Source organism: Pristiophorus japonicus, chromosome 3, assembly GCF_044704955.1.
Source record: "Pristiophorus japonicus isolate sPriJap1 chromosome 3, sPriJap1.hap1, whole genome shotgun sequence".
Taxonomy (NCBI): domain Eukaryota; kingdom Metazoa; phylum Chordata; class Chondrichthyes; family Pristiophoridae; genus Pristiophorus; species Pristiophorus japonicus.
In genome coordinates this window covers 42,285,279-42,308,835 of record NC_091979.1, presented here as the reverse complement: position 1 = coordinate 42,308,835, position 23,557 = coordinate 42,285,279, and positions in this window count along the sequence as shown.

Genomic DNA, 23,557 nt, shown 5'->3' with positions numbered 1-23,557 from the left:
GACGGGGCATCGGTTTAATATCTCATCCAAAACACTGCACCCCCAACGTGGCAGCCCTCAGTACTGCACTGTAGCATCAGATTAGATTTTTGTGTTCTGGTACTCGAGAGTGGGACTTGACCCCACAACTTTCTGACACAGAGGCAAGTGTGCTACACACTGAGCCACAGCTGACAACTTGCAATCCAACAAGTTGCCTCCATATATCCAACTGAATCGTTGGCTTAACTTATCACCAGTGAGCAATTCTCACTGAGGGAAGTGATTAGCACATGAGTAGCTATATCTCCAAACAACTTCACCATCAAGTGAACTGCAGCATAGTGGTAATGTTACTGGACTAGTAATCCTAAGGTCTAGACCGATGATCTAGAGACACGAGTTTAAATCCCACCATGGCAGCTGGGGATTTTAAATTCAGTTAATTAAATGAACCTGGAATAAAAGGCTAGTATCAGCAATGGTGACCATGAAACTACTGGATTGTTGTAAAAACCCATCTGGTCCACTAATATCCTTTAGGGAAAGAAATTTGCTGTTCTTACCTGGTCTACATGTGACTCCAAACACAGGAATTTAAAGTATTTACATTTATTTAATAACATGACTTTTAAAAGAACTACGAATGTAAAGACTATCTTAAAGCTAGTAAGGACGATGGCATTTGAACTTATTTTGTTTAGTTTATTACTGTGCTCTTAGATGGCCGAGCAAGCGGCCGCGTGGCCTAAAGGATAAGGTGTCTGACTTCAATTGTAACTGTGATCTTATCAGAAGATTGCAGGTTCGAGTCCTGCAGCGATCAGCTATCGCGCCGCGTGACTCAAAAGAGTTTCAAGGGTAATTAAAGAGATTGGCAATAATGCTGGCCTCGCCAATGATGCCCACATCCCATAAATGACGAAAAGAAAATAATCATACCTGAAATTCCAAACATTCAAACCAGCGATTTAATTATCAGTGGTTTTAATGAGTAGGGACATTGAATTTCAGGCTAGCTCATACATCTGTCAGGAGAACAATCAGACTGTCATGCTCAGTAATTGCTCCCTGCCAGTTCCTCAATGAAGTCATCGGCAATATTTGTTGGGGAATCAAAAGAAAAAAAAAGGAATTTAAAGTATTTACATTTATTTAATAACATGACTTTTAAAAGAACTACTAATGTAAAGACTATCTTAAAGCTAGTAAGGACGATGGCATCTGAACTTATTTTGTTCAGTTTATTACTGTGCTGAATTTTCATCAATTTCATAATTAGCATTGTTTCTCTTAAGAGAAGAAATACCAAAACTGAGATGAGGAGGAATTTCTTCTTTCAGAGGGTTGTAAATCTGTGGTATTTGCTGCCTCAGAGAGCTCTGGAAGCTAGGTCATTGAATAAATTTAAGACACAGATAGACAATTTCTTAACTAATGAGGGAATAGGATTATGGGGAGCGGGCAGGGAAGTGGACCTGAGTCCATGATCGGATCAGCCATAATCATATTAAATGGCGGAGCAGGCTCGAGGGGCCAAATGGCCAACTCCTACTTCTTATGTTCTTATGTTCTAAGAACATAATAAGAACATAAGAATTAGGAACAGGAGTAGGCCATCTAGCCCCTCGAGCCTGCTCCGCCATTCAACAAGATCATGGCTGATCTAGCCATGGACTCAGCTCCACTTAACCGCCTGCTCCCCGTAACCCTTAATTCCCTTATTGGTTAAAAATCTATCAATCCGTGACTTGAATACATTCAATGAGCTAGCCTCAACTGCTTCATTGGGCAGAGAATTCCACAGATTCACAACCCTATGGGAGAAGAAATTCCTTCTCAACTCAGTTTTAAATTCGCTCCCCCGTATTTTGAGGCTGTGCCCCCTAGTTCTAGTCTCCTCGACCAGTGGAAACAACAGGGCCCATGAATATTACGGGGCCCTGTTCTCTCCGGAGCCGTCCAGCGAGGAAGCACGTGGAGTTTTGTGGGAGGACCTGCCGAAGGTCAGCCCGGAGGGCGCCGAAAATCTGGAAGCTCCGCTAAGCCTGGCGGAGCTGACCGGTGCCCTCGACCGGCTCTCGAGGGGAAAATCCCCGGGGCTGGACGGGCTGACCGTGGAGTTCCACAGGGCGTTCTGGGACGTCCTGGGGAGTGACTACGCGCGGGTCCTGGGGGAAAGTCTGGCGACCGGGGAGATGCCCCTCTCTTGGCGCAGGGCAGTCATCGTCCTGCTGCCTAAGAAGGGCGATCTCCGCCTCCTTAAGAACTGGCGCCCGGTCTCCCTCCTCAGCACGGACTACAAAATCTTCGCCAGGGCGATGTCTGCTCGCCTTGGTGCCGTGCTGGACCACATGATCCACCCCGACCAGTCCTACATGGTCCCGGGCCGGACAATCCACGATAACATTCATCTGGTCCGGGACCTCATCCATTATTCCCAGGAGGCTGGTCTGTCGGTCGCCTTCCTATCCCTCGACCAAGAGAAGGCTTTCGACAGGGTGGATCACGACTATCTGCTCGGAACTCTGCGCGCTTTCGGGTTCGGGACGCATTTCGTCGCCCGGATCCGACTTTTGTACGCCGCCGCGGTGTGTCTGATTAAGGTTAACGGGTCCTTGACGGCGCCCCTTCGCTTTGGGAGAGGGGTGCGCCAGGGATGCCCCATGTCCGGCCAGTTATACGCCATCTGCGTGGAGCCTTTCCTGCGGACGAGGTTGACGGGACTGGCTCTGCAAGGGCCGGGCGTGGAGGTCGTCCTCTCGGCTTACGCCGATGACGTGCTCCTCGCGGTAGAGGATCCCGCTGACCTGCGGAGGATGCGTGAGTGCCAGGAGATTTACTCGGCCGATCTGGGGGAAACACCAACATTTACAATGCTATTTTTTTGGTCCAGTGCCGGGGTCGCCGCGACCAAGCCCGTCTGGCCCTGGAAAGATGGTCTGAGCCGGTGTTGCTCGTCGCTTCCGTCCGCGCCGCCGCTAAAACTATGGCCGCGGGCGGGCCCTTATCAAGGACGCAGGGCCTTGAGCTGCGCCGGCTCAAAAAGTTCCTCGCTGGGCTGCTGAAGGAGTGGAGGTCAACTAACGACTCCACTCCCCCCTCCACAATAGGTTAGGTAGAGGTTGCACTATGCTCTAGTCATGAAGATAACCATAGCCAGCCTCAACATCAACGGCAGCAGAGAGGCACGCCGTAGATTTAACAATTTTTCGCTCCTGCGGGAGGGGAAATATGCGGTGTGCTTCCTGCAAGAAACCCACACCATTCCGGGAGATGAAGCCACGTGGCTCCTGGAATGGCAAGGAGAGGTCCGCATAAGCCACCTCACCGCCACTTGTAGTGGGGTGGCCATCTTGCTGGCCCCGCATTTTCAGCCGGAGATCTTGGGGGTCGAGGAGCCCGTGCCAGGCCGCTTGCTGCACGTAACGGTTCGCCTGGGGGACGTGCCGCTCCATCTCGTGAACGTGTTCGCCCCTCAGCCCGGCCCGCAGCAAACGCGCTTCTTTGAAGAGGTGTCCGCTCTTCTTGGCTCCGTCGACGTCGGCTACTGCATTGTCCTCGGGGGGGATTTTAACTGCACCCTCGAGGCGAGGGACCGCTCCGGTGCCCCGCAGTGCATGACGGCGATGGAGAAGTTGAGGGACTTGGTCGGGTCCTTCGACTTGATGGACGTCTGGCAAAATCTCCATCCCGACTCCAGCGCCTTTACTTGGGTGAGGCCTGGATTAGGATGGTCCAGAGTCGACCGCCTTTACGTGTCTCGGGCGTACGTTTCCTGCGTCCCGGCGGCCTCCATGCGGCCGGTGCCGTGTTCGGACCACCACCTGGTGTGGGCGGAGCTCGCTTCGCTTCGCACGAGGACGGGGTCCGCGTACCGACATTTTAACAACCGGCTGCTGGAGGACGTGCGGTTCCAGGACTCGTTCCGTCGATTCTGGTCCGACTGGAGAAGGAAGCAGGGGGGCTTCCCCTCCTTGAGGCTATGGTAGGACGTGGGCAAGGCTCACGTCCGCGTCTTCTGTCAAGAGTACGCGAGTGGGTCGACCAAGAGGTGGGCGGCCAGGGTCGGGCGCCTAGAAAAAGAGGTGCTCGACCTAGAGTCCCGTCTCGGTCAAGTCGTTGGGAACCCGGCCCTGCGGACGGTGTACGAAGCGAAGAAGGCCGCGCTGAAGGACCTGCAGCTCGTCGGGTCCCGAGGCGCGTTCGTGAGGTCGCGGATCCGGTTCCTGCGGGATCTGGACCGCGGCTCCCCCTTCTTCTACTCGCTGGAAAAAAGGCAGAGTGTCCGTAAGCAGCTCTTGACGCTGCTGGCCGACGACGGCTCTCTCGTCTCGGATCCGGAGGGCGTCAACAACAGGGCCCGTGAATATTACGGGGCCCTGTTCTCTCCGGAGCCGTCCAGCGAGGAAGCGCGTAGAGTTTTGTGGGAGGACCTGCCGAAGGTCAGCCCGGAGGGCGCCGAAAATCTAGAAGCTCCGCTAAGCCTGGCGGAGCTGACCGGTGCCCTCGACCGGCTCTCGAGGGGAAAATCCCCGGGGCTGGACGGGCTGACCGTGGAGTTCCACAGGGCGTTCTGGGACGTCCTGGGGGGCGACTACTCGCGGGTCCTGGGGGAAAGTCTGGCGACCGGAGAGATGCCCCTCTCTTGGCGCAGGGCAGTCATCATCCTGCTGCCTAAGAAGGGCGATCTCCGCCTCCTTAAGAACTGGCGCCCGGTCTCCCTCCTCAGCACGGACTACAAAAACTTCGCCAGGGCGATGTCTGCTCGCCTTGGTGCCGTGCTGGACCACATGATCCACCCCGACCAGTCCTACACGGTCCCGGGCCGGACAATCCACGATAACATCCATCTGGTCCGGGACTTCATCCATTGTTCCCAGGAGGCTGGTCTGTCGGTCGCCTTCCTATCCCTCGACCAAGAGAAGACGTTCGACAGGGTGGATCACGACTATCTGCTCGGAACTCTGCGCGCTTTCGGGTTCGGGACGCATTTCGTCGCCCGGATCCGACTTTTGTACGCCGCCGCGGAGCGTCTGATTAAGGTTAACGGGTCCTTGACGGCGCCCCTTCGCTTTGGGAGAGGGGTGCGCCAGGGATGCCCCATGTCCGGCCAGTTATACGCCGTCTGCGTGGAGCCTTTCCTGCGCCTCCTGCGGACGAGGTTGACGGGACTGGCTCTGCAATGGCCGGGCGTGGAGGTCGTCCTCTCGGCTTACGCCGATGACGTGCTCCTCGCGGTAGAGGATCCCGCTGACCTGCGGAGAATGCGTGAGTGCCAGGAGATTTACTCGGCCGCATCCTCCGCCAGAATCAACTGGGAAAAATGTTCCGGACTCCTGGTGGGTCAGTGGCGGGTGGACTCCCTGCCGGAGGAGCTCAGGCCTTTTGCCTGGAGCACGACCCATCTTCTCTATCTGGGAGTCTACCTTAGCCCCGACGAGGAAGCCTGGCCGGCGAACTGGCAGGAGCTGGAGGCCAAGGTCGCCGCTCGCCTAGGGCGCTGGACAGGACTGCTCCGAGTGCTGTCCTACAGGGGTCGAGCGCTAGTCATAAATCAGCTGGTGGCCGCCATGTTGTGGTACCGGCTGGTCACTTTGACCCCTCCCCCTGCGTTTGTCGCCAAGATACAGAAGAAGCTGGTGGACTTCTTCTGGAACAACAGGAAGCACTGGGTCTCTGCGGCGGTCTTGAGGCTCCCGCTTGGGGAGGGCGGTCAGTCGTTATTGTGCGTCAGCGCCCAGCTCGCGACTTTCCGTCTTCAAACCCTGCAGAGATACCTTTACGTTGAGCCCCCTCCTTGGTGGCGTGCTCTGGCGACGTATTTCTTCCGCCAGCAGCACGGCCTCAACTACGACACGCAGCTCCTGTTTGTGAGTGTGGGGGAAGTCAGGACCGCCCTCCGGGAGCTGCCTGTCTTTTACAAGGAACTCATCAGGGTCTGGAACAAAGTCTCCACCAAGCGCAGCTCTCCACCGGCTGGAGTGGCGGCTGTCCTGCAGGAGCCGCTGCTCGGGAATCCGTACCTCCACGACCGAGGTTTTTTGTGGCGGTCGGACGAGAGGGCTGTGGCTGGTGAGGTGACCAGGGTCAGGGACTTGCTCGATGGCGGAGGAGCGGGCTGGATGGCGCCAGACACGCTGGCGCGGCGCCTAAATTCTGCCAACGTCGGCCACGCGGCCGATGCCATCGAGTCGCTAAAAAGAGCTCTGGTCCCCGACTCCGTTAGGTGCATCGAGGAGGCTCAAGCACGTGGGGAGATCCCGTCCGAACTGACCCCCGTCCGGACGGAATTCCTCATCGGCGCCAAACCCCGGAACCTCCCTCGGGGGCCGGCGCCTCACAACTTGAGCCGCCTCGAGGAAATCCCCTCCGTGCCTTTCAGTTCTGCGCGGAGGGGTTTCCTGTACGGGCTGCTCCTGCACACTCTCAACTTTGCCATCCTCGCCTGCCGTCCGGACACGCCATGGCGTACCATCTTGCCGTACGGAGGAGGCGAGGGTCCCCGATGGAGGGCACTCTACGCGGGAGTCCTCCCAGTATTTATGGGGGACTTGGCCTGGAGGGTGATGCACGGAGCAGTGCCGTGCAACAAATTTTTAAGCCGGTTCACGGACTCCCAGGCCGCCTGCAATTTCTGCGGTCTGGAGGAGTCCGTGTTCCATGTTTTTATTGAGTGCACGAGGTTGCACCCCTGTTTCATTATCTAAAGGGGCTGCTCCTGAAATTCTGGCTGCACTTCAGTCCCACTCTCCTGATCTTTGGGCACCCTGTGCGGAGGGGAGCGGGTAGGTCCGAGGGCCTCCTCGTAGGACTGCTCCTGGGCACGGCCAAGGGTGCCATCAGCCGGTCCAGGCAGCGGGCGGTCGAGGAGGTCGTTCAACCTGACTGCCTGCCTCTCTTCCGCTCTTACATCCGGTCCAGGGTGTCCTTGGAGATGGAGCACGCGGTGTCCACCGGTACGCTCGCGGCCTTCCGCGAGAGGTGGGCACCGGAGGGACTGGAGTGCATCGTCACGCCCGGCAACCAAATTTTTATTTGATTTTACGTTTTAAAGTTTAATTTGTTTTAATTGCCGGTGCTTTTAGTGTCCCCCTCCCCTTTTATAGGGGGCACTTGGAGAAAAATTCAATTCTGTGCCAAAAAAAAATAGCATTGTAAATGTTGGTGTTTCCCCCAGATCGGGGGGCACGGTTTAATGTTTTTTCCGTTAACTCCCTAAAAGAGTTTCATGCACAAGGGCGCCTTGTAAATGTCTGGTGTGTCATCCAGGGCGGGTGGCACGGATTAATGTTTATGTTTTTTCAGGTAAACTCCAAAAGAGTTTCATGCACAAGGGCCAATTGTGGAGCAGTGGAGGCGCGGCCTATTCAATTGGAGCCATGCTGCTGTGAGGGAAGGAACTACCAACTTTGCTACTGCCTAGGAAGGCCTGGAGAGCCCTGAGACCAGCCCAGGAATAGGAGGAAAGGGCTAGCTTGCTACCCATTCAACATCCGGAGGGAGAGGAGGAGCGCAGAAAAAATTTACCAACTTTACTACAACTACAGAGAGTTGGAGAGAGGGGGAAAAAACAACAACCTGTGTGGAAGGAGGGAGATTCTACAACATTCGACAGGTGGGTGTTGGTGCATTTCCCCTAAAAGACTTTGTTGTATTGGCGGGGGGAGGAAAGAAGACCACTCGAGGGCCGGAACATCGCGGGGGGTGTGTGTGTATGGGGGCCTTGCTTACAACTAGGCCCCACACACAATTGAAGCACCCCTCCCCCATTGCCTAGCCTGGGATAGCTGGAGCGACCTGGCTGAACATTCATTAATCACCCTAATTAACATCGTTGGGAGTGTGTGCCTGTGTGGCTCCAGCTGCCCCAGGTAAAGACATCTTCTCCCCTCACCCAAAGACCACCCCAAAGACTATTTTTGTTTTGCCATCTGGGGATTGCACCCACCCACAGCTGCGAGGGGAGACCTGCCCTCGCAGTTTCCCCGCCTTCCCACCCCCCTCTCTCTTTCTCTGTTACTCTCTGTTTCTCCCCTCTCTCTCTGAGAGCCCCTTTTTTCTTAATTTACAAAAACAATCAAGACAACTGAGCAGAGGGAGCAAGGCCCCTCCCCAATTGTCAACTAGCGGAGAGGTGTGCCTCGTTAAGAGCTCCTCTGCTCAGTCTTTTGAACGAGGCCATTTAAAGACCATTAAGGCCTATGACTTTGGGGTGGGTGTAGCCCTTAAAGGGACCCCGTGATGGCGACTCCATCCACGCCGGTGGCGGGGTCAGCAAAGACATATGCGCAGGCGGCGTCGACATCCACGGCACGTCCTGCGCCTCCTGCTGCCCTGCCACCTTTCAGATTGATTACAAAAAAACACGGGGTCAAGAGCTACACTCACCCCACAATGAGCATCGAGGAGTGCGTGCGGGCGATGGCTGGGGTAGTCGGCCCCTCGGCCATTGTCGCAGCCTCTAAGATGTCTGGGAAGGCTGTGTTCTTCATGGGGTCGGAGCGGGCGATGTCCCTGGCCCTTGAAAGGGGGCTCACGGTGGGCAGGACGTTCCTGCCGGTGGACCCTCTCGAGGCCACCGCGCAGAGGGTCATCATATCGAACGTCCCGCCCTTTGTTCCCGCTGAGCTCCTCCTCCCTCACCTACACCAACTGGGGGAGGTAAGGTCGGGGATTAACCCCATACCGCTCGGCCTCAGAGAGGACAGCCTGCGCCACGTGTTCTCCTTCCGCCGCCAGCTCTTTGTCCGGCTGGCGCGGGAGGAGACGACGGAAGGTCATTTTAATGTGGTGCACGAGGGGACTGCCTACCGCGTCTTCTGGACGTCGGACGGCGTGCGGTGCCATGCCTGTAGGGAGGTGGGGCATGTTCGTAAGAACTGCCCCGCCTCCAAGGCCGCCAAACCACCGAGGGCGGCCAAGGCCGGCGCCGCCGCCACCCCTCCCCCTAGTTGCGTCCACGTGCCGGGAGCCGTAGGTGTGCGGGCATCGTCGGAGGCCTTTGTTTTCACGGCCTCCGGCAGGGGGGAGGGAGAGCGTCCGACCGGAAAGAAGGCGCGGAACAAGGCGAAACAACTTGTTTACCGCGCTCGGCCCAACCCAGTCATCGGCGAGCGCGGGGTGCCCCGAGCCCGTGCCCGAGCCCTTGAACAACACCACAGAGGGGCTCGGGCGCGGGCAAGAAAAGGAAAAGGGGGGGGGTGGAGCGGGAGGCCTCGGCAGACATGGGGGTCTCCCTGCCTGCGCGCACCCCCAGGAAAAAAAGGAGGCGCCGCTCCAATGAGGTTGAGTGGGAACAACATCCCTCCGCGAAGGAGTCGGTGCCCGCCGCGTGTCCCGCGTCCCCCACCGGCGCCCCCAAACTGCGCCGTAGGCAGGAGGAATCTATCCCCGGGGAGGGTGAGACAGTCGAGGCTGCCCAGCCGCTGCCTCCCGAGGATGGCGTGAAAGATCTGCCTGTCGTGGGGGGCGTGGGGCCAGCGGAAGAATGCGTAGCCGCCGGGTCGAGCGTCCCGGGGACTGAGGCGGGCGGGACCGAAAAGGCCGAACCTGAGCCCGCCCAGCCAATACCCAACTTCCCCCGAGATTTGCTCGACTCGGCAGAAACTGACACTGCAAACAATTTTAACATACATCCACACGCTGGGCCGGGGGGTGGCGGCGGGGAGGGGGAAGAACAACAACCCTCGGCCCCTACTTTGGAGCTGAGGGACTTGGTGGACCTGGAGAACTTCCTAAACCAGGTCTCTCCGTGTTCCCCGGCTCCTGGGGCGGAGGAGGAACCCCTTCCGCTGTTGCTTCCCGACCCAGCACCAATTTTAAAAGAGCCCAGTGGGGACTCCTCTGCCGACGATCCTGGGGGTGGGATCGGGGCAGAGCCAGGGCCAGATGGAGCGGCCGGGCCGTTTGCCGTACCTCGTGCGGTCGACGGGCCGGCTGCTAGCGGCGACCTCCCGGAGGGGGACGGGGACTCAGTGGAGGACGCGGGTGAAGATCTCGAGTCCATCGCCAGTGAGGCGGTGGATCTGCTCACGTCCGCCGCTGAGACCCTCCTCATTCCTGCAAAGGAACTCCGGGACTTTTTGGTCCAGTGCCGGGGTCGCCGCGACCAAGCCCGTCTGGCCCTGGAAAGATGGTCCGGTGTTGCTCGTCGCTTCCGTCCGCGCCGCCGCTAAAACTATGGCCGCGGGCGGGCCCTTATCAAGGACGCAGGGCCTTGAGCTGCGCCGGCTCAAAAAGTTCCTCGCTGGGCTGCTGAAGGAGTGGAGGTCAACAAACGACTCCACTCCCCCCTCCACAATAGGTTAGGTAGAGGTTGCACTATGCTCTAGTCATGAAGATAACCAGAGCCAGCCTCAACATCAACGGCAGCAGAGAGGCACGCCGTAGATTTAACAATTTTTCGCTCCTGCGGGAGGGGAAATATGCGGTGTGCTTCCTGCAAGAAACCCACACCGTTTCGGGAGACGAAGCCACGTGGCTCCTGGAATGGCAAGGAGAGGTCCGCATGAGCCACCTCACCGCCACTTGTAGTGGGGTGGCCATCTTGCTGGCCCCGCATTTTCAGCCGGAGATCTTGGGGGTCGAGGAGCCCATGCCAGGCCGCTTGCTGCACGTAACGGTTCGCCTGGGGGACGTGCCACTCCATCTCGTGAACGTGTTCGCCCCTCAGCCCGGCCCGCAGCAAACGCGCTTCTTTGAAGAGGTGTCCGCTCTACTTGGCTCCGTCGACGTCGGCGACTGCATTGTCCTCCGGGGGGATTTTAACTGCACCCTCGAGGCGAGGGACCGCTCCGGTGCCCCGCAGTGCATGACGGCGATGGAGAAGTTGAGGGACCTGGTCGGGTCCTTCGACTTGGTGGACGTCTGGCGAAATCTCCATCCCGACTCCAGCGCCTTTACTTGGGTGAGGCCTGGAGTAGGATGGTCCAGAGTCGACCGCCTTTACGTGTCTCGGGCGTACGTTTCCTGCGTCCCGGCGGCCTCCATGCGGCCGGTGCCATGTTCGGACCACCACCTGGTGTGGGCGGCGCTCGCTTCGCTCCGCGCGAGGACGGGGTCCGCGTACTGGCACTTTAACAACCGGCTGATGGAGGACGTGCGGTTCCAGGACTCGTTCCGTCGATTCTGGTCCGACTGGAGAAGGAAGCAGGGGGGCTTCCCCTCCTTGAGGCTATGGTGGGACGTGGACAAGGCTCACGTCCGCGTCTTCTGTCAAGAGTACGCGAGGGGGTCGACCAAGAGGCGGGCGGCCAGGGTCGGGCGCCTAGAAAAAGAGGTGCTCGACCTAGAGTCCCGTCTCGGTCAAGTCGTTGGGGACCCGGCCCTGCGGACGGTGTACGAAGCGAAGAAGGCCGCGCTGAAGGACCTGCAGCTCGTCGGGTCCCGAGGCGCGTTCGTGAGGTCGCGGATCCGGTTCCTGCGGGATCTGGACCGCGGCTCCCCCTTCTTCTACTCGCTGGAAAAAAGGCAGAGTGTCCGTAAGCAGCTCTTGACGCTGCTGGCCGACGACGGCTCTCTCGTCTCGGATCTGGAGGGCGTCAACAACAGGGCCCGTGAATATTACGGGGCCCTGTTCTCTCCGGAGCCGTCCAGCGAGGAAGCACGTAGAGTTTTGTGGGAGGACCTGCCGAAGGTCAGCCCGGAGGGCGCCGAAAATCTAGAAGCTCCGCTAAGCCTGGCAGAGCTGACCGGTGCCCTCGACCGGCTCTCGAGGGGAAAATCCCTGGGGCTGGACGGGCTGACCGTGGAGTTTCACAGGGCGTTCTGGGACGTCCTGGGGGGCGACTACTCGCGGGTCCTGGGGGAAAGTCTGGCGACCGAGGAGATGCCCCTCTCTTGGCGCAGGGCAGTCATCGTCCTGCTGCCTAAGAAGGGCGATCTCCGCCTCCTTAAGAACTAGCGCCAGGTCTCCCTCCTCAGCACGGATTACAAAATCTTCGCCAGGGCGATGTCTGCTCGCCTTGGTGCCGTGCTGGACCACATGATCCACCCCGATCAGTCCTACACGGTCCCGGGCCGGACAATCCACGATAACATCCATCTGGTCCGGGACCTCATCCATTATTTCCAGGAGGCTGGTCTGTCGGTCGCCTTCCTATCCCTCGACCAAGAGAAGGCGTTCGACAGGGTGGATCACGACTATCTGCTCGGAACTCTGCGCGCTTTCGGGTTCGGGACGCATTTCGTCGCCCGGATCCGACTTTTGTACGCCGCTACGGAGTGTCTGATTAAGGTTAACAGGTCCTTGACGGCGCCCCTTCGCTTTGGGAGAGGGGTGCGCCAGGGATGCCCCATGTCCGGCCAGTTATACGCCGTCTGCGTGGAGCCTTTCCTGCGCCTCCTGCGGACGAGGTTAACGGGACTGGCTCTGCAAGGGCCGGGCGTGGAGGTCGTCCTCTTGGCTTACGCCGATGACGTGCTCCTCGCGGTAGAGGATCCTGCTGACCTGCGGAGGATGCGTGAGTGCCAGGAGATTTACTCGGCCGCATCCTCCGCCAGAATCAACTGGGAAAAATGTTCCGGACTCCTGGTGGGTCAGTGGCGGCTGGACTCCCTGCCGGAGGAGCTCAGGCCTTTTGCCTGGAGCACGACCCATCTCCTCTATCTGGGAGTCTACCTTAGCCCCGACGAGGAAGCCTGGCCGGCGAACTGGCAGGAGCTGGAGGCCAAGGTCGCTGCTCGCCTAGGGCGCTGGACAGGACTGCTCCGAGTGCTGTCCTACAGGGGTCGAGCGCTAGTCATAAACCAGCTGGTGGCCGCCATGTTGTGGTACCGGCTGGTCACTTTGACCCCTCCCCCTGCGTTTGTCGCCAAGATACAGAAGAAGCTGGTGGACTTCTTCTGGAACAACAGGAAGCACTGGGTCTCTGCGGCGGTCTTGAGGCTCCCGCTTGGGGAGGGCGGTCAGTCGTTGGTGTGCGTCAGCGCCCAGCTCGCGACTTTCCGTCTTCAAACCCTGCAGAGATACCTTTACGTTGAGCCCCCTCCTTGGTGGCGTGCTCTGGCGACGTATTTCTTCCGCCAGCAGCACGGCCTCAACTACGACACGCAGCTCCTGTTTGTGAGTGTGGGGGGAGCCAGGACCGCCCTCCGGGAGCTGCCTGTCTTTTACAAGGAACTCATCAGGGTCTGGAACAAAGTCTCCACCAAGCGCAGCTCTCCACCGGCTGGAGTGGCGGCTGTCCTGCAGGAGCCGCTGCTCGGGAATCCGTACCTCCACGACCAAGGTTTTAGGTGGCAGTCGGACGAGAGGGCTGTGGCTGGTGAGGTGAACAGGGTCGGGGACCTGCTCGATGGCGGAGGAGCGGGCTGGATGGCACCAGACACGCTGGCGCGGCGCCTAAATTCTGCCAACGTCCGCCACGCGGCCGATGCCATCGAGTCGCTAAAAAGAGCTCTGGGCCCCGACTCCGTTAGGTGCATCAAGGAGGCTCAGGCATGTGGGGAGATCCCGTCCGAACTGACCCCCGTCCGGACGGAATTCCTCATCGGCGTCAAACCCCGGAACCTCCCTCGGGGGCCGGCGCCTCACAACTTGAGCCGCCTCGAGGAAATCCCCTCCGTGCCTTTCAGTTCTGCGCGGAGTGGTTTCCTGTACGGGCTGCTCCTGCACACTCTCAACTTTGCCATCCTCGCCTGCCGTCCGGACACGCCATGGCGTACCATCTTGCCGTCCGGAGGAGGCGAGGGTCCCCGATGGAGGGCACTCTACGCGGGAGTCCTCCCAGTATTTATCGGGGACTTGGCCTGGAGGGCGGTGCATGGAGCAGTCCTGTGCAATAAATTTTTAAGCCGGTTCACGGACTCCCAGGCCGCCTGCAATTTCTGCGGTCTGGAAGAGTCCGTGTTCCATGTTTTTATTGAGTGCACGAGGTTGCAGCCCCTGTTTTGTTATTTAAAGGGGCTGCTCCTGAAATTCTGGCTGCACTTCAGTCCCACGCTCCTGATCTTCGGGCACCCTCTGCGGAGGGGAGCGGGTAGGTCCGAGGGCCTCCTCGTAGGACTGCTCCTGGGCACGGCCAAGGGTGCCATCAGCCGGTCCAGGCAGCGGGCGGTCGAGGGGGTTGTTCAGCCAGACTGCCTGCCTCTCTTCCACGCATACATCCGGTCCAGGGTGTCCTTGGAGATGGAGCACGCGGTGTCCACCGGTATGCTCGCGGCCTTCCGCGAGAGGTGGGCACCGGAGGGACTGGCGTGCATCATCACGCCCGGCAACCAAATTTGAATTTGATTTTATGTTTTTAAGTTAATTTGTTTTAATTGCCGGTGCTTTTAGTGTCCCCCTCCCCTTTTATAGGGGGCACTTGGAAAAAAATATGTATGTTTTTGTGCCCAAAAAAAACCCCCCAAAAATACCACAAAAAATAAAAAAGGGCCTGTAAATGTTTGGTTTTTTCCCCAGATCGGGGGGGCACGGTTTAATGTTTTTTGTTTACTCTCAAAAAGAGTTTCATGCACAAGGAACCAATGGTAGAGCTTTGGAGGCGTGGCCTAATCAGTTGGAGCTGAGCTGCTGTGAGGGAGGGAGCTACCAACTTTGCTCCTGCCTTGGAAGGCCTTGAGAGCTCTGAGAACAGCCGAGGAAGAGAAGGAGGGAAGGAGCTTTCTACAATTCTAATCCATCTAGAGGGAGAGGAGGAGAGCTGCAAATTCAACCACCTTATTACTGCTACAGGGAGTTGGAGAGAGAGGAAAAAGAACACCATCCAGTGTGGAAGGAGGGAGAAACTTCAACAACCAAAGGTGGGTGTGTTTTGGTGCATTCCCCCTAAAAGTCTTTGTTGTATTGGTGGGGGGAGGAAAGAAGACCACTCGAGGGCCGGAACATCGCGGGGGGTGTGTGTGTGTGGAAGTGTGTGTGGGGGCCTTGCTTACAACTAGGCCCCACACACAATTGAAGCACCCCTCCCCCATTGCCTAGCCTGGGATAGCTGGAGCTACCTGGCTGAACATTCATTAATCACCCTATTGAACATCGTTGGGAGTGTGTGCCTGTGTGGCTCCAGCTGCCCCAGGTGAAGACATCTTCTCCCCCCACCCGAAGACCACCCCAAAGACTGCTTTTGTTTTTGCCATCTGGGGAGTGCACCCACCCATTGCTGTGAGGGGAGACCTACCCTCGCAGCCTCCCTCTTTCCCACACCCCCTTTTTCTCTATCTCTCTCTCTCTGTCTCTCCCCTCTCTCACTGAGAGCCCTTCCTCCTAATTTTTTAAAACAATTAAAACAACTGAGCAGAGGGAGCAAGGCCCCTCCCCAATTGCCAACTAGGGGAGAGGTGTGCCTCGTTAAGAGCTCCTCTGCTCAGTCTTATTAAACGAGGCCAATTAAGACCATTAAGGCTTGTGACTTTGGGGTGGGTGTAGCCCTTAAAGGGACCCCGTGATGGCGACCCCATCCACGCCGGTGGCAGGGCCAGCAAGGACATATGCGCAGGTGGCATCCACATCCACGGCACCTCCTGCGCCACCTGCTGCCCTGCCACCTTTCAGACTTATAACTAAGAAACACGGGGTCAAGAACTACACTCACCCCACAATGACCATCGAGGAGTGCGTGCGGGCGATGGCTGGGGTAGTCGGCCCCTCGGCCATTGTCGCAGCCTCCAAGATGTCTGGGAAGGCCGTGTTCTTCCTGGGGTCGGAGCGGGTGGTGTCCCTGGCCCTTGAAAAGGGGCTCACGGTGGGCGGGACGTTCCTGCCGGTGGACCCTCTCGAGGCCACCGCGCAGAGGGTCATCATTTCAAACGTCCCGCCCTTTGTTCCCGCTGAGCTCCTCCTCCCTCACCGACACCAACTGGGGGAGGTAAGGTCGGGGATCAACCCCATACCGCTCGGCCTCAGGGAGAACAGCCTGTGCCACATGTTCTCCTTCCACCGCCAGCTCTTTGTCCGGCTGGCGCGGGAGGAGACGACGGAGGGAAATTTTAATGTGGTGCACGAGGGGACTGCCTACCACGTCTTTTGGACGTCGGACGGCGTGCGGTGCCACGTTCGCAAGAACTGCCCCGCCTCCAAGGCCGCCAAACCACCGAAGGTCTCCCTGCCTCTGCGCACCCCCAGGAACAAAAGGAGGCGCCGCTCCGATGAGGCGGAGGGGGAACAACATCCCTCTGCGGAGGAGTCGGTGCCCGCCGCGTGTCCCGCGTCCCCCACCAGCGCCCCCAAGCTGCGCTGTAGGCGAGAGGAGTCTGTCCCCGGGGAGGGTGAGACAGTCGAGGCTGCCCAGCCTCTGCCTCCCGGGGATGGCGTGGAAGATCTGCCTGTCGTGGGGGGCGTGGGGCCCGCGGAGGAATGCATTGCCGCCGGGCCGGGCGTCCCGGGGACTGAGGCGGGCGGGGCCGAAAAGGCCGAACCTGAGCCCGCCCAGCTATTAATCAACTTCCCCCGGGAGTCGCTCGACCCGGCAGAAACTGAAATTCAGAATAATTTTAACGACACTGTACATGCTGGGCCGGGGGGTGGCAGCGGGGAGGGGGAGGAACACCCACCCTCGCCTCTTACTTTGGAGCTGGAGCACTTGGAGGGCCTGGGGATTTCCTATGGCTGGGTCTCTCCTTGTTCCCCGGTTCCTGGGGCGGAGGGGGAACCCCTTCCGCTGTCGTTTCCCGACCCAGCACCATTTTTAAAAGAGCCCAGTGAGGACTCCTCTGCCGACGATCCTGGGGGTGGGATCGGGGCAGAGCCAGGGCCGGCTGGAGCGGCCGGGTCATTTGCCGTACCTTGTGCGGTCGATGGGCCGGCTGCTGGCGGCCACCTCCTGGAGGAGGACGGAGACTCGGTGGGGGACGCGGGAGAAGATCTAGAGACCACCGCCAGCAAGGCGGTGGATCTGCTCGCGACCGCCTCTGAGACCCTCCTCATTCCTGCAAAAGAACTCCGGGACTTTTTGGCCCAGAGCCGGGGTCGCTGCAACCAAGCCCAACTGGCCCTGGAAAAATGGTCCGAGCCAGAGCTGATCAAGGGGTCCGTCCGCGCCGCCGCTAAAACCTTGGCCGCGGGCGGGCCCTTGACAAAGGCGCAACACCTTGAGCAGCGTGAGCTCGAGGGACTCCTCGCTGGGCTGCGGAGGGAGTGGAGTTCAACGAAAGACTCCGCTCCCTCCCCCACAATAGGTTAAGGTAGAGGTTGCACTATGCTTTTGCCATGAAGATAACCATAGCCAGCCTCAACATCAACGGCGGCAGAGGGGCACGCCGTAGATTTGACAATTTTTCGTTCCTGCGGGAGGGGAAATATGCGGTGTGCTTCCTGCAAGAAACCCACACCGTTCCGGGAGACGAAGCCACGTGGCTCCTGGAATGGCAAGGAGAGGTCCGCATGAGCCACCTCACACCCACTTCTAGTGGGGTGGCCATCTTGCTGGCCCCGCATTTTCAGCCGGAGATCTTGGGGGTCGAGGAGCCCGTGCCAGGCCGCTTGCTGCACGTAACGGTTCGCCTGGGGGACGTGCCGCTCCATCTCGTGAACGTGTACGCCCCTCAGCCCGGCCCGCAGCAAGCGCGCTTCTTCGAAGAAGTGTCCGCTCTTCTTGGCTCCGTCGACGTCGGCGACTGCATTGTCCTCGGGGGGGATTTTAACTGCACCTTCGAGGCGAGGGACCGCTCCGGTGCCCCGCAGAGCATGACGGCGATGGAGAAGTAGAGGGATCTGGTCGGGTCCTTCGACTTGGTGGACGTCTGGTGAAATCTCCATCCCGACTCCAGCGCCTTTACTTGGGTGAGGCCTAGAGTAGGATGGTCCAGAGTCGACCGCGTTTACGTATCTCGGGCGTACATTTCCTGCATCCCGGCGGCCTCCATGCGGCCGGTGCCGTGTTCGGACCACCACCTGGTGTGGGCGGAGCTCGCTTCGCTCCGCGCGAGGACGGGGTCCGCGTCCTGGCACTTTAACAACCGGCTGCTGGAGGACGAGCGGTTCCAGGACTCGTTCCGTCGATTCTGGTCCGACTGGAGAAGGAAGCAGGGGGGCTTCCCCTCCTTGAGGCTATGGTGGGGCGTGGGCAAGGCTCACGTCCGCGTCTTCTGTCAAGAGTACGCGAGGGGGTCGACCAAGAGGCGTGCGGCCAGGGTCGGGCGCCTAGAAAAAGAGGTGCTCGACCTGGAATCCCGTCTCGGTCAAGTCGTCGAGGACCCGGCCCTGCGGACGGTGTACGAAGCTAAGAAGGCCGCGCTGAAGGACCTGCAGCTCGTCGGGTCCCGAGGCGCATTCGTGAGGTTGCGGATCCAGTTCCTGCAGGATCTGGACCACGGCTCCCCCTTCTTCTACTCGCTGGAAATAAGGCAGAGTGTCCGTAAGCAGATCTTGACGCTGCTAGCTGACGACGGCTCTCTCATCTCGGATCCGGAGGGCATCAAGAACAGGGCCCGTGAATATTACGGGGCCCTGTTCTCTCCGGAGCCGTCCAGCAAGGAAGCGCGTAGAGTTTTGTGGCAGGACCTGCCGAAGGTCAGCCCGGAGGGCGCCGAAAATATGGAAGCTCCGCTAAGCCTGGCGGAGCTGACCGGTGCCCTCGCCCGGCTCTCGAGGGGAAAATGCCCGGGGCTGGACGGGCTGACCGTGGAGTTCAACAGGGCATTCTGGGACGTCCTGGGGGGCGACTACGCGCGGGTCCTGGGGGAAAGTCTGGCGACCGGGGAGATGCCCTCTCTTGGCGCAGGGCAGTCATCGTCCTACTGCCTAAGAAGGGTGATCTCCGCCTCCTTAAGAACTGGCGCCCGGTCTCCCTCCTCAGCACGGACTACAAAATCTTCGCCAGAGCGATGTCTGCTCGCCTTGGTGCCATGCTGGACCACATGATCCACCCCGACCAGTCCTACACGGTCCTGGGCCGGACAATCCACGACAACATCCATCTGGTCCGGGACCTCATCCATCATTCCCAGGAGGCTGGTCTGTCAGTCGCCTTCCTATCTCTCGACCAAGAGAAGGCATTCGACAGGGTGGATCACGACGATCTGCTCGGAACTCTGCGCGCTTTCGGGTTCGGGACGCATTTCGTCGCCCGGATCCGACTTTTGTACGCCGCCGCGGAGTGTCTGATTAAGGTTAACGAGTCCTTGACGGCGCCCCTTCGCTTTAGGAGAGGGGTGCGCCAGGGAAGACCCATGTCCGACCAGTTATACGCCATCTGCGTGGAGCCTTTCCTGCGCCTCCTGCGGACGAGGTTGACGGGACTGGCTCTGCAAGGGCCGGGCGTGGAGGTCGTCCTATCGGCTTACGCCGATGACGTGCTCCTCGCGGTAGAGGATCCCGCTGACCTGCGAAGGATGCATGAGTGCCAGGAGATTTACTCGGCCGCGTCCTCCATCAGGATCAACTGGGAGAAATGTTCCGGACTCCTGGTGGGTCAGTGGCGGGTGGACTCCCTGCCGGAGGAGCTCAGGCCTTTTGCCTGGAGCATGACCCATCTCCTCTATCTGGGAGTCTACCTTAGCCCCGACGAGGAAGCCTGGCCGGCGAACTGGCAGGAGCTGGAGGCCAAAGTCGTCGATCGCCTAAGGCGCTGGACAGGACTGCTCCGAGTGCTGTCCTACAGGGGTCGAGCGCTAGTCATAAACCAGCTGGTGGCCGCAATGTTGTGGTACCGGCTGGTCACTTTGACCCCTCCCCCTGCGTTTGTCGCCAAGATACAGAAGAAGCTGGTGGACTTCTTCTGGAACAACAGGAAGCACTGGGTCTTTGCCGCGGTCTTGAGTCTCCCGCTTGAGGAGGGCGGTCAGTCGTTGGTGTGCGTCAGCGCCCAGCTCGCGACTTTCCGTCTTCTGACCCTGCAGAGATACCTTTACGTCGAGCCCCCTCCTAGGTGGTGTGCTCTGGCGACGTATTTCTTCCGCCAGCAGCGCGACCTCGATTACGACACGCAGCTCCTGTTTGTGAACTTGGGGGGTGTCAGGACCGCCCTCCAGGAGCTGCCTGTCTTTTACAAGGAACTCATCAGGGTCTGGAACAAAGTCTCCACCAAGCGCAGCTCTCCGCCGGCTGGAGTGGCGGCCGTCCTGCAGGAGCCGCTGCTCGGGAATCCGTACCTCCACGACCGAGGTTTTATGTGGCGGTCGGAAGAGAGGGCTGTGGCTGGTGAGGTGACCAGGGTCAGGGACCTGCTCGATGGCGGAGGAGCGGGCTGGATGGCGCCAGGCACGCTGGCGCGGCGCGTAAATTCAGCAGACGTCCGCCGTGCGGCCAAAGCCATCGAGTCGCTAAAAACAGCTTTGGGCCCTGACTCTGTTAGGTGCATCGAGGAGGCTCAAGCACGTGGGGAGATTCCGTCCGAACTGACCCCCGTCCGGACGGAATTCCTCATTGGCGCCAAACCCCGGAAGCTCCCTCGGAGGCCGGAGCCTCACAACTTGAGCCGCCTCGGGGAAATCCCCTCCGTGCCTTTCATTTCCGCGTGGAGGGGTTTCCTGTACGGGCTGCTCCTGCACACTCTCAACTTTGCCATCCTCGCCGGCCGTCCGGACACGCTATGGCGTACCATCTTGCCGTCCGGAGGAGGCGGGGGTCCCCGATGGAGGGCACTCTATGCGGGAGTCCTCCCACTATTCATCGGGGACTTGGCCTGGAGGGTGGTGCACGGAGCAGTGACGTGCAACAAATTTTTAAGCCGGTTCACGGACTCCCAGGCCGCCTGCAATTTCTGCGGTCTGGAGGAGTCCGTGTTCCATGTTTTTATTGAGTGCACGAGGTTGCAGCCCCTGTTCCATTATTTAAAGGGGCTGCTCCTGAAATTCTGGCTGCACTTCAGTCCCACTCTCCTGATCTTTGGGCACCCTGTGCGGAGGGGAGCGGGTAGGTCCGAGGGCCTCCTCGTAGGACTGCTCCTGGGCACGGCCAAGGGTGCCATCAGCCGGTCCAGGCAGCGGGCGGTCGAGGGGGTCGTTCAACCTGACTGCCTGCCTCTCTTCCGCTCTTACATCCGGTCCAGGGTGTCCTTGGAGATGGAGCATGCGGTGTCCACCGGTACGCTCGCGGCCTTCCACGAGAGGTGGGCACCGGAGGGACTGGAGTGCATCATCACGCCCGGCAACCAAATTTTAATTTGATTTTACGTTTTAAAGTTTAATTTGTTTTAATTGCCGGTGCTTTTAGTGTCCCCCTCCCCTTTTATAGGGGGCACTAGAGGAAAAAATTTGATTTTAGTGCCCAAAAAAAAACAAAAGAAAAAAGAAAAACACAAAAAAGAAAAAAAAAATGTCTGGTGTGTCATCCAGGTCAGGTGGCACCGAGTAATGTTTTATGTTTTCCAGATAAACTCCAAAAAGAGTTTCATGCACAAGGACCCCCAGGTACCTCTGCACCGCAGCATGTTGTAATTTCTCCCCATTCAAATAATATTCCCTTTTACTGTTTTTTTTTCCAAGGTGGATGACCTCACACTTTCCGACATTGTATTCCATCTGCCAAACCTTAGCTCATTCGCTTAACCTATCCAAATTTCTTTGCAGCCTCTCTGTGTCCTCTACACAACCCGCTTTCCCATTAATCTTTGTGTCATCTGCAAATTTTGTTCCACTACATTCTGTCCCCTCTTCCAGGTCATCTATGTATATTGTAAACAGTTGTGGTCCCAGCACCGATCCCTGTGGCACACCACTAAGCACCGATTTCCAACCCGAAAAGGACCCATTTATCCCGACTCTCTGCTTTCTGTTAGCCAGCCAATTCTCTATCCATGCTAATACATTTCCTCTGACTCCACGTACCTTTATCTTCTGCAGTAACCTTTTGTGTGGCACCTTATCGAATGCCTTTTGGAAATCTAAATACACCACATCCATCGGTACACCTCTATCCACCATGCTCGTTATATTCTCAAAGAATTCCAGTAAATTAGTTAAACATGATTTCCCCTTCATGAATCCATGTTGCGTCTGCTTGATTGCACTATTCCTATCTAGATGTCCCGCAATTTCTTCCTTAATGATAGCTTCAAGCATTTTCCCCACTACAGATGTTAAACTAACCGGCCTATAGTTACCTGCCTTTTTTCTGCCCCCTTTTTTAAACAGAGGAGTTACATTAGCTGCTTTCCAATCCGCTGGTACATAGAAAACATAGAAAATAGGTGCAGGAGTAGGCCATTCGGCCCTTCTAGCCTGCACCGCCATTCAATGAGTTCATGGCTGAACATGCAACTTCAGTACCGCATTCCTGCTTTCTCGACATACCCCTTGATCCCCCTAGTAGTAAGGATTATATCTAACTCCTTTTTGAATATATTTAGTGAATTGGCCTCAACAACTTTCTGTGGTAGAGAATTCCACAGGTTCACCACTCTCTGGGTGAAGAAGTTTCTCCTCATCTCGGTCCTAAATGGCTTACCCCTTATCCTTAGACTGTGACCCCTGGACTTCCCCAACATTGGGAACATTCTTCCTGCATCTAAGCTGTCTAAACCCATCAGAATTTTAAACGTTTCTATGAAATCCCCTCTCATTCTTCTGAACTCCAGTGAATACAAGCCCAGTTGATCCAGTCTTTCTTGATAGGTCAGTCCCACCATCCCGGGAATCAGTCTGGTGAGCCTTCGCTGCACACCCTCAATAGCAAGAATGTCCTTCCTCAGGTTAGGAGACCAAAACTGTACACAATACTCCAGGTGTGGCCTCACCAAGGCCCTGTACAACTGTAGCAACACCTCCCTGCCCCTGTACTCAAATCCCCTCGCTAGGAAGGCCAACATGCCATTTGCTTTCTTAACCGCCTGCTGTACCTGCATGCCAACCTTCAATGACTGATGTACCATGACACCCAGGTCTCGTTGCACCTCCCCTTTTCCTAATCTGTCACCATTCAGATAATAGTCTGTCTCTCTGTTTTTACCACCAAAGTGGATAACCTCACACTTATCCACATTATACTTCATCTGCCATGCATTTGCCCATTCACCTAACCTATCCAAGTCACTCTGCAGCCTCATAGCATCCTCCTCGCAGCTCACACTGCCACCCAACTTAGTGTTATCCGCAAATTTGGAGATACTACATTTAATCCCCTCGTCTAAATCATTAATGTACAGTGTAAACAGCTGGAGCCCCAGCACAGAACCTTGCAGTACCCCACTAGTCACCGCCTGCCATTCTGAAAAGTACCCATTTACTCCCACTCTTTGCTTCCTGTCTGACAACCAGTTCTCAATCCATGTCAGCACACTACCCCTAATCCCATGTGCTTTAACTTTGCACATTAATCTCTTGTGTGGGACCTTGTCGAAAGCCTTCTGAAAGTCCAAATATACCACATCAACTGGTTCTCCCTTGTCCACTCTACTGGAAACGTCCTCAAAAAATTCCAGATGATTTGTCAAGCACGATTCCCCTTTCACAAATCCATGCTGACTTGGACCTATCATGTCACCTCTTTCCAAATGCGCTGCTATGACATCCTTAATAATTGATTCCATCATTTTACCCACTACTGAGGTCAGGCTGACCGGTCTATAATTCCCTGTTTTCTCTCTCCCTCCTTTTTTAAAAAGTGGGGTTACATTGGCTACCCTCCACTCGATAGGAACTGATCCAGAGTCAATGGAATGTTGGAAAATGACTGTCAATGCATCCGCTATTTCCAAGG